Source organism: Rana temporaria, chromosome 3, assembly GCF_905171775.1.
Source record: "Rana temporaria chromosome 3, aRanTem1.1, whole genome shotgun sequence".
Taxonomy (NCBI): domain Eukaryota; kingdom Metazoa; phylum Chordata; class Amphibia; order Anura; family Ranidae; genus Rana; species Rana temporaria.
In genome coordinates, this window is record NC_053491.1 from 352180749 (window position 1) to 352192928 (window position 12180).

Genomic DNA, 12180 nt, shown 5'->3' on the forward strand with positions numbered 1-12180 from the left:
AAATGTTCAAATAAAGCCCAATTAGCCATTTTCCCTCCCGAATGTCATGTGATTCATTAGTGTTACAAGGTCTCAAGTGTGACTTGGGAGCAAGTGTGTTAAATTTGGTGTTATTGCTCTTACTCTCTCATACTGTTTACTGGAATTTCAATATGGCACCTCATGGCAAAGAACTCTCTGAGGATGTGAAAAAAGAATTGTTGCTCTACATAAAGATGGCCTAGGCTATAAGAAAATTGCCAAGACCCTGAAACTGAGCTGCAGCACAGTGGCCAAGACCATACAGCAATTTAACAGGACAGGTTCCATTCAGAACAGGCCTCGCCATGGTCGGCCAAAGAATTTGAGTGCACGTGCTCAGCATCCTATCCAGAGGTTGCCCTTGGGAAATAGATGTATGAGTGCTGCCAGCATTGCTGCAGAGGTTGAAGGAGTTAGACATTAAAAGGGTAGCTATGACACACACTGAAGCTACAGTGCGAAACGTTAGCTTTTGTTCCAATTTTTTTGCTGTGGCATGTTTATTTTGTGATCGATTTTAATTAAAAGAACATTTTTAGAGTGCAGCTGTCCAAGTTTCCTTCGTATTTTTGCATCACTATTGCATTGCCGGCACCCATGGTTTGGTTCCAGTGAGGAGGTTATTTGAAGACTACTGAGCGGTTATTTTCTCTCTGTAATTTCTTCAGTGTTGTCACATAAAAAGATATAATAAAATATTTAAAAAAATGTGAGGGGTGTACTCACTTTTGTGAGATAATGTACATGACTGTTCTGCATCGCACCCCTACACTGCTACATGCCAGGTTCTTTGCTACCATTTTCCCTTCGTCATTAGGAATCAGCTGTCTATACCCAGTTCTTATAGCCATCCCCTGATGGTGTATAACCCAGTAGCGTCATATAACAGGTCAGTGTTACAGTGGGGAATAGTAAATTTTTGTAATAATGATCCATTTTAGGTACCGGTGCTCTTCCACTTTGTGGCAACTATTTGGGGAAGGCCCTGAGTTTGTTTGGTGGGTAGGAGGTTGATTGAGCTGCACCTCAAACCTACTGAACACCTTTGGGATCAACTGAAATGCTGATTGCCAGATTTTTCTCCAACATCAATACCTAACTCCACAAATGCTTTTTGGTTGACTGGACACAAATTACCAAAAACACACTCCAAAATGTTGTGGGAAGCCTTCCGACATGAGTGGATGCTTTTATATCTCAAATGCACATGGTTTTCAAATTGGAATTTCAACAAGCCCATATGGGTATGATGGTCAGATGTATGCAAACGTTTAGTCATATAGTATCAACCATGAATTACTGTATATGCAATGGCCATGTCTCTACTACCTGATTTTCTCTAGGAAAGTTTGGGAGGGTCACATCACTAATCAAATGTATGTAGTCGATGTCTACATACCTCTAACTATGTTTGCACATTGCGCTATAAAGATATCCCCTGTAAGGGTCTGTTCACACCATTTTGTTGTGTAAAAACACATGGATTACTCAAGGGATGGTAATTAAGGATAAGCTTCGAGTTCGAGTCGAACCCATGTTCGACTCGAACATCTGCTGTTCGACCGTTCGCCGAATTTTGAGTATTATGGGCCGTTCGGGCCAAATTTGAGTGGCACGTCACAGCACATAATTCACTGTAGCATCGCAGTGCATTGCTGGCTGATGATTGGCCAAGCATGCACTATGACCTGCATGCTTTGGCCAATCACAGCGCGGAAAAAACGGAGAGCCATAATGGGCCAAAGCCAAGGTGGCTTTGGCCAATTATGTCTCAGGGGGTTTAGTACACGCCCCACACTATATAAGGCCGCCTTGTGTAGTGTGTTGTGGCGGTGGTTAAAGGAATACAGACAGAGAGAGAGAGAGACCGTGTCATTTATTTTGAGTTAGATAGAGCAGGCAGGCGAGCCAGTTAGCTTCAGTTACAATGTGTAGAGGATATATATGCATCCCAGGTGTTGTATATATATTTATACACTGTATTCAGTTTAGCTAGATCCGTTCCTGTTATTCTCTTCATAATATACTGACAGGCAGGCATGTGATTGTGCTAGCTGCAGTATTTTCACTTAGTGTACTGTGTCCTTTGCACAGTGTGCACCTAAAGCTTACCTGAATACAATTGCTGGTGTTCTCATACAAATACAGGCAGGGACCTGCAGTATTTTGATCTACTGTCCTTTTGCACATTACCAGACATTACATTAAAGCCGCAAGCAGTTTTAAATGACTTTTTTTCCTATATAAATGTCATTTTGTGCAGGGACAGTTTTAAACACAGGAAACACGTGCCACTTCACAGGCATACTATAGACACCCAGCAGGTACGATATTTAAAGGAATATTTCACTTTTTTTCACTTTAAGCATCATTAAAATCACTGCTACCGAAAAAAACTCTGTTTTTAAAGCTTAAAGTGAAAAAGGCTATGGAGCAGTGAGGTGGCGATCATGTATCCACGAGCACCGCGCTCGTCTGCCGTCCCTGATGAAGTCACGTGGTGTGACGAACACGCGTCGGGACTCAGAGCATTAACCGGGAGCAGTACCGAACGGACGGCAGACGAGCGCGGTGCTCGTGGATACATGATCGCCACCTCACTGCTCCATGTGAGTTTTTATTTATGTTTTTTAGTTATTAAAGTTGCTGTACAGTTTTATGCTATGTGCATTTTCTCCTTCCTCCGTCCCCTGCCTTCTTCATCTTGACACGAGCGGACGGCCTCATACAAGCTAAAGAGCCAAAAGTTGTTGACAGTGAGAAGTACTAGGAGACGAGTTCGGCACTCGTGGAGATGTGCATTTTTTCCCTACACACTGTGTAAGTTGTGTAAGTGGATACTTAATCTGCCACCTGCTAATCACATCCCTTTCCCTACAGCTGTATGAGTGTTAGGAGGACAAGGCTACAACTTTTGTATTATTCTTGTTTTTTTATGTGTGACCAACTATTGAGAACTGGCAGCAAGATATCCACCCAATAGAAAACTGGTAACGTTTTGATCCTATGTGTTTGACCCTTTATGTCAGCTGGAAGGTAAGCTGCACTAGTCACCGAGGTGTGGGCTGCATGCGTTTGCTTGGATTTGTCTGGACTGAATATCCCTTGCAGAATTTCCATTTTAACCATTTCCTCACTGCTGCACCAGTTCCAGTGTTGAACTGCGGTCCTTTTCTTTTGGTTTGCACCCACCTAAGATTTTATATTCACGTTTTAAGTTTTTGCTTCGATTTTCACATACACCTTTCTTTGTAAAACTCCACTGTATTATTTTACAGCCCAGTTAGGACTGTACCCATTTAAAACCGTCAAGGTTAATTTGTGTCTGCACTACCTGTCACTCCCCAGGCCCTATTACCCCGTTCACTCACCATTCCCTCATTTCACTCATCCGGCCAAGCCATACCACAGCGCAGACAATCACCACTTGTTACATACACTTTTTTTGTCTATAAAGGACAGATTCCCCATTTGTTTGCTGCAGTGTTTACCATATTGCACTCATCCCTTAGCCCACCTCCCTCCTCCCCCCTCTTTTTTCTCACTTCCCTTTCCCCTTATCCTACACAGCGCAGGAGCTTTCACTAATATTTAGACTGTGCACTTTGCAAAGTACAGTTGCCCTCTGCAAGTGCAGTTGCTTCAGAGCTTAGTAAATGAGGTAAAGCTTCACTTTTCACCCAATCACGTGCAAGGGAAAAAAAAAAAAAATTTTGCTTGCACATGATTAAATGATGGAAGTCCGCATAGCTTCTGCTCATTTAGGCCCCCTTCACACTGGGGCGGTGGGTGCATCAGTGGTAAATTTTATGGCGCTATTCAGCCGCTAGCGGGGCGCTTTTAACCCCCGCTAGCGGGCAAAAAAGGGTTAAAACCACGCGCATGGCACCGCTGCAGCAACGCTTTGCCGGCGGTATAGCCATTAATTTCAATGGGCAGGAGCGGTGAAGGAGCGGTATACACACCGCTCCTTCACTGCTCCAAGATGTGGCTAGTGGGACTTTTTTTTACCATCCTGCTACCGCAAACCCTCTGGGCTTTCACATTGGAGTGACAGCAGCGGCTGTTTCAGGGCGCTTTGCAGGCACGATTTTTTTTGCGTTATAACGCCTGCAAAGCTCCTCGGTGCAAAGTGGATTTGCCTTTTGTAAATAACCCCCTATGGGTTTGGTTTACTAAATGCAAATATCCTGTGCACTTTGCAAGAGCAGTTGCTCCAGAGCTTAGTAAATGAGCAGAAGTTCTGCTGACTTCCATCATCCAATCATGTGCAAGCAAAAATGCTGTTTTTTTTCTCGCTTGAATGTGATCAGGGCTGCTGTTAGAAATCACGGGGCCCATACAGCCTATCTGACAGGGCCTCCTTCATATATATCAAAACAAGATTTTCACTTAAAATATACTAAAATCATTCTTAGCAGACACAAAGATAACAGAGAAGCTGTGTGAATTAGCCTTTTTTAAATTGTTTTTTTTTTCCTTTTTTGAACAAAAACATTTTATAATTTTAAAAAAAAAAACATTTAAATGTTTTGAAAAAAAATATTTTAAAATTTTTACAAAATATATTTAAAAAAAAAAATCCCCAAGAATTGTATACAATTTTACAAGGGATTACAACACTACAGGGTTACAATTTGTTATGTTTTTAAAGGGACAGGGAAGCCGACAGCTTTGTCTGTCTCTCCCTGCAGCAGCTAAAAGTTGGTGGGAGGGAGAGAAACCGGTTTCAGCTGCTGCAGAGTCACATAGGGCATCCTGTAATTATCCCTCCATCCGACCGCACTGATTCCCTCTGCTGTTTGGGCCCCCTTGTGAGCCTGTGCCCTCTACAGGAGGACTGGTGGTCCCCCCCCCCCTATCAGCAGTCCTGCATGTGAAGTGCAACTTCACTTTGCAAAGTGCACAGTCTATTTTCCTTTAGTAAACCAATCCCTATGTGCCTACAAAAAAAAAAACTGTATTTGAAAGGCATTTTAATTCTTGCATTACTGTGACAGGTAAAGTAGATTATTACCTTGGAATACAGCTTACAGCTATGTCATTCATCGTTGGCTTTATACTGGCACTGTGAGAAAAAGCCTTTTGAGGCTCCTGTTCAAACATGGAGTACATTTTTATGGTATATTACAAATGGTTTATGTAAATGAAGACATATGACTCTGGAATCTATCCCCCTGGTATTCAGAAACACTTTAAACAACACGCCAAGTGACAGTGGCAAATCTCGCAAATCTTGTTCATACAGCACCCTGGAGGCTGACAAGATTGAAAAATTCAAGTTTGTTCTGGGAGTTCTAACAAAAGACCAACTTAGCGGTGTCATTTGTCACAAAGCGCCAGGGAGATTTCTATTGTAAGCGATACGTCGCCTGAAGACATGTGAATTAAAGCTTTACAGCAGTGGTTCTCAACCTTTCTAGTGCCGTGACCCCTTGATGAAATTTCCCAAGTTGTGGGGACCCCCAACAGTAAAATTATTTACAAAGAATATAGCACCCAAGCATGTATCTAGCACTGACACGGAATAACCACTTTTGAGGAACCAACTGGGACGTTCATATATAAATGATATGTCTTGTTCCATATTAATTATTTTCTTGCATAACCACATCATGTTGGACTTAAAGCAGAGTTCCGCCATTTTTTTTTTTTTTAAGTCCAACATGATGTGGTTATGCAAGAAAAAAATTATTATGGAACAAGACATATCATTTATATATGAACGTCCCAGTTGGTTCCTCAAAAGTGGTTATTCCGTGTCAGTGCTAGATATTCAAAGTATATAGCACCCAAACATGTATCTAGCACTGGCACGGAATAGCTACTTTTGAGGAACCAATTGGGACATTTATATATAAATGATATGTATTGTACCACAATTATATTTTTCACAGTCATGTCAGACTTATTTAATCAAAATCGATGTATTAATTACACTGCTGTGAAAAACAGTACAAAAATGCCTTAATTACCAGTATTTAGTGCCTGGCTTGTCAAAGTACCTCAGGTTACCTCAGGTGTTCCGTCAGCATCAGCAACCCGTCTATTATATTAACCGGAAGTGACGCCGCCGCCATCTTGGTACCCTCGTCCGCAGCAAGGCTACAGTTAGAAGTCGGCAAGCGGACATCTTTTTACACCCACCAAAGTCTTGTATTTTTACCAGTAAACTGAGCTTATATACTATATAAAGCTTATATAGTATATAAGCTCAGTTTACTAGTAAGAATACGTGTAAACTGCAAGACTTCGGTGGGTGTAAAAAGATGTCCGCTTGCTGACTTCTAACTGTAGCCTTGCTGCGGACGAGGGTACCAAGATGGCGGTGGCGTCACTTCCGGTTAACTCTGCTTGCTGACTTCTAACTGCAGCCTTACTGTGGACGAGAGTACCATGATGGCGGCGACGGAACGTCACTTCTGCACGGTTCTCCCCTCCCGGAAGTGACGTCTTGCTTGCCGAGACGGACAGACTCAGGCGTAAACAGTAATTTTCGGGTCCGTCTCGGCCAGCGTTACAGTTTGGACTAGCATTCGCGACCCCCGGGTTGAGAACCGCTGCTTTACAGTATGCATGAATGTCTCACTGCTAATAATGTTGAATTACAACTTGGTTGATACACAACAGCAATGGATAGTGTTTATGTTTGCCTAAATAAGGCTGTGTACACACAGGTGTTACATGTTCTTGACTGCTGAGAAGCCTAGATGCGTTTTTACCAGCTATTACAAACCAAAAACCTCGCCCCCCCCCCCCCAGAAAAGACACACAGACTTATTTAAAGGGGGGTTCCAGATTTTTTTTTAATGTTTATTAAAAGTCAGCACAAAAAAGTGTAGCTGCTGGCTTTTAATAAACATACACTTACCTGTTCCACGACGTGCCGCTGGGAGCTTTGTTACGGTCCCCCCTTCACCGCCGGCGCCTCCACTGCAACTGTGGGCACCCGGCTGTGACAGCTTTCGGCTTCACGGCCAGGCACTCACTGCGCATGCACGAACGGCGCAGCGCTCCCTGATTGGACAGGCGATCGCCTGGGACCTGTCACGTGTCCCAGGTGATCGCCTACAGGGAGGGGCCGCTAAAAGGCGATATGACGTATCGCCTTAGTAGTCCCTGGGCGGAAGGAGGAAGTGGGACAGGAAGTCCCACTCCTCCTGAAGCCCCCACTACCCCCCCAAGAAAATGACATGCCAAATGTGGCATGTAAGGGGGCGAGGAGTGGATTAAGCGCAAGTTCCACTTTTGGGTGGAACTCCGCTTTAAGTTTGAATTAGGGCAAGGCTTTATTGATATTAACAACTGCAACAATATTCAAAATAACACATAACAATGTCAGTCATGGATATACCGTGAGCATCCATAACAAAACACAGATAGTCTCAAGCCCCATACACACTATCAGTTTTCCTGCAGGTTTTTCTCATCAGGTTTACCAAAACCATCTAATATGAGGTCAAACCTTAAGAGTTTCAATTTGTATGCAATCAGGCAGGCCCTTGCACTACATGGTTTTGGTAAACCTGATGAGAAAAACCTGCAGGAAAACCGATAGTGTTTATGGGGCTTAATAGGCCTGTCTCCACCAATAAACTGATCGCAAACTTAAACTTGAGGGCACGGCCCATAAAGCAATATCCATCGCTGGCAAAGTAAAACCAATAAACCTGTGACGTAACTCACAATGGGCTTGGGCAACTCTTGTGATGTCAGAATCTCCTCAGAGTGGTGGACGTGCCCTTGCAAAGCCTTTTCTAGAGTTCACGCTCCACACAGTCACCTCGCGCCTTATGCCACGTACACACGACCGTTATTCATGTCATGGAAAAAAAAACAACGTTTTTCTCCTCTCAAGCCTGCCTTGCATACACACGATCATGAAAAAAAATGCTTGAGCAAAGCGCGGTGACGTACAACACGTACAACGGCACTATAAAGGGGAAGTTCCATTTGAATGGCGCCACCCTTTGGGCTGCTTATGGTAATTTTCCCGTCTCATAACTTGCTTCTGAGCAAGTATGTTTTTTTCCCCCTCGTTAAAGCCTACACACAACCGTTTTTTATGACGAGAAAAAATAGAGCAGATTCTAAATTTTTAACGGACATTATTTTCATTGAGAAAAATGCTCTGGAGCCTACACATGACCGTTTTTCACGACCAATTTAAAAAAATGCAATTTTTCTCGTCATGAAAGTGTGTCCGGTCCCATCGGAGCCACTTAAACTCCCTGTTTTACATAAACGCCCAAATAGCTGACAAGCTTCCAGCAGTCAAGGATCCTTTTCCCTAAAAGGGAGGGGCCTTTACTCTGGTTCCTAAGCATGATTCTTTTGTGATGATACGGCCAGAACATACGAGCTACAATGATTATCTCAGTAAGCAGAAAGAAGTGCTCAGTACTTTACATTACACGACTATGGGCTAGATTCAGAGACAGTTACGCCGGCGTATCAGTAGATATGCCGTCGTATCTTAGGGTGCATATTTACGCTGGCCGCTAGGTGGCGCGTCCGTCGATTTCAGCGTAGAATACGCAAATGAGCTGGATACGCAGATTCAGAAACGTACGTGCGCCCGGCGGATTTTTTTACGTCATTTACGTAGGGCTTTTTTTGGCGTAACGTTACCACGGGGTCTATGAGGCGTACGCAATGTTAAGTATGGACGTCGGGCCAGTGTCGAATTTTGCGTCGTTTACGTTGTTTGCGTAAGTCGTTCGCGAATAGGGCTTTGCGTTAATTACGTTTACGTCGAAAGCATTGACTATTTGCGACGTGATTAGGAGCATGCGCACTGGGATACGTTCACGGACGGCGCATGCGCCGTTCGTGAGAAACGTCATTTACGTGGGGTCATGTTTTATTTGTATAAAACACGCCCACCTCTTGACAATTTGAATTCGGCGTGCTTACGCCGGCAGATTTACGCTACGCCGCCGCAACTTACTGAGCAAGTGCTTTGTGAATACTGCACTTGCCTCTCTAAATTGCAGCGGCGTAGCGTAAATAACATACGCTACGCCCGCACAAACTTACGTCCCCTTACCTGAATCTAGCCCTATATGTCTAAAGAACCATAGCCTACACTCTCTAGGCTTGTAGGACTATGCAGACCCTTTTTTTCCCCATATTATCTGCTATGATACAAATGAGCAATTTACAGAATATGCTTGCAACTGGGGACTAATTTTCGCAGAGCTCCTATGTTACAGATCATCTGTTCTCAGTTCAGGATAGTCTAAGATCTGCCACCTGAACACCGGGTTCTCCTTTTCTTACAGGTCATGGGGATCTCCATCCCCAAGACCTGTTAGCGGCATAGTGTTAATCTTGCTGGGACTCCCATGTTCTCCACACAGGAAATCAAAGTCCCAAGTCACCAGGGCGGAACCAGTGTGTGTGAAATGCATTACCGACACCATTGTACCCTTAAAAACACTGGGCAGCAATCAGCCTGGCAGAGACAGATTTACTGGCACCTCTAAAGAGACCAAAACTCTTTGTCGTTCACAATATACTGTGTTCATTTTGTAGAAAACAAACCCCTTGATCCATACACTTGCTTACTGATCAAGGCGAAAGGATTAATGATGCACCATTGTGGTCAGCAGACAAGGAAGAAAATGTAATACTTGTAGAAAGTAGTGTTGCTCACGAATATTCGTATTGCGAATATTCGGCTCGAATATGGCATATTCGAGTATTCGCGATATATTTCGAATTTCGCGGTGAATATTCGCAATTCCGAATATTCGCATTTTTTCAATTTTATTTTTAAAACAGATCACATCCTATCGACGTCTAAAAGCATTGCTGGTATGATTAGAGACCCTGGGCCGAGTAGCTAAGCTGAGGCGATCCTTTTATGTTGCCGAATATATAAAAAAAAAAATTGCGAATTTTCGCTAATGCGAATGCGAAAATGATTGCGAATTTTCGATAACTGTGGTAGGAGAACTCTGATTGTCTCTGATGCAAAAGGGGGGGGGGCTTTGTGTATGTTTCTGTTATGAATATTTGTATGTTTGATATTATTTGTTTTTGTAAGAAGGAAAAAATTGCGCATACCTTAAAAAAAGGGGAGAATACAGCAGCAACTCAAAAATGTTATACAACATAAATTAATACAAGACAGAAAATGGAGTCGCTCTACAAGAATAAAAAATATGTCTAGTGACAAGACATGTGGGCAAATTATAAAATAAGCAAGCGCAAATAACTTGTGAAATACACAGTGAAACAAATATATAAAGAAATATAGTCCCAATAATAGAAAAATAATCTTGTCTTTGATATGTGAAGTGAAAAAAAGTCCAAAGCATGCAGCATGAACGTGTTCAATCTTCAAGGTGTTTGATTGACAAACGGCTGTGACAGATGGATAGAGTAAAGAATCACCACCAATGCAAAACACTTTTTATTTTCTATTGTAAAATATCAAGAATATTCTGAGCCAATCAGAGTGCTCCTTCCGCATTTGCCGAATATTCGCAATTATTTTGTATTGTAAAATATCAAGAATATTCTGAGCCAATCAGAGTGCTCCTTCCGCATTTGCCAAATATTCGCAATTATTTTGTATTGTAAAATATCAAGAATATTCTGAGCCAATCAGAGTGCTCCTTCCGCATTTGCCGAATATTCGCAATTATTTTGTATTGTAAAATATCACGAATATTCTGAGCCAATCAGAGTGCTCCTACAGCATTTGTCGAAATTGCGCAATAAATATCGCATTCGCATTTTGCGAAATTTCTAAAAAATATCAAGAATATTCTGAGCCAATCAGAGTGCTCCTACCGCAGTTATCGAAAATTCGCAATTATTTTCGCATTCGCAATAGCGAAAATTCGCAATCATTTAATTTCGATAAAATATCACGAATATTCGAATTTAGCGAATATATCTCGAATATTCGACTATATATTCGAGATATATCGCGAAATCGAATATGGCGTATTCTGCTCAACACTAGTAGTAAGGACTCTTTTTCTGGTGACAGCTGTTTAGAGGGTATTTTCCTACATTTCCTCTTACTTCCTACTGTATCCACTTTATAGATAAAGTTCACCTTTGAAACATGTTACATATTCCACCTGTTTTTTTAGGGTAAAACATGTAACAAGTTCCAGCATCTGCTCCCTTTCCAGCCCCCCCCCCCCCCCCCCAAGACAGCAGGTTATCGGATATTCTCCTTGCTCTCGCTGTCACAATTCGAAAACAGTGTGGCTGTGCAGGGCTCTGCCCACATGGCTGTATCATTCATTCACAGTTTCCTGTGAATAAATAGACTACAGGTACCATCATTCATATTGCAGCTGGCAGCTTGTAGTTGCCAGCTCAAAAAACTGCTGGTGAGCGCCCTCATAGTTCATGGATCTTCCTGCTCTCAGATAACTGTCTGCCCATATCAGAGGTACAAGCAGACAGTTATCCTGAGAGTCTGCAGGAGCCAGATATACAGTATCACCCACAATCTGTTTAGGATTACCCATTCTAAAACTGAGGCTTTTCCACTAATGCTTCTCCATTCATGATTCAGTCTCTCTCTGCTTACTTTACCTATATTTGGCGCACAACCAAGATAAAATACCTGGGAGTGAACATCAACCCCACCTATGACACATTGTGGGGAGTACTTTAATCCCTCTTTTCCGTAATATTAGGAAATCTCTCATGAAGTGTAGAAAGCACCAAAAGGGGCGGGTCCGGCGAGCGGTCAGGTTAGGTTGAGTTTGTGTTCTGTATGTGTGTGTGCCATGGACTCAGCCCAGCATTGATATTGACAATAGAGAGGAAGCTGACTAGAAGGGGGCACCCACCGCTAAGCGAGCCACACACAGAGACAACACCCCCCCTCCCTCATCCTCCGAGGCCGCACTGTCTCCCGGGGACAGACCAAGACTCAGGCCTCGTACACACGGCCGAGGAACTCGACGTGCCAAACACATCGAGTTCCTCGGCCAGTTCAGCCCTGAAGCCGCCGAGGAGCTCGGCGGGACGAGAGCTCCCATAGAACAACGAGGAAATAGAGAACATGTTCTCTATTTCCTCGTCGAGCTCCTCGTCGGCTTCCTCGGCCGAAAGTGTACACACGACCAGTTTCCTCGGCAGAATTCAGCCAGAAACTCGGTCGGAAGCTGAATTCTGCCGAGG

At 43.1% G+C, this 12180-nt stretch overlaps 1 protein-coding gene across 2 annotated transcripts in view; it reads left to right on the forward strand.

Moving 5' to 3' along the window:
• CRACR2A (calcium release activated channel regulator 2A) overlaps positions 1 to 12180 on the forward strand; it is a 200725-nt gene that overhangs the window by 47722 nt on the left and 140823 nt on the right. The window lies entirely within an intron of this gene.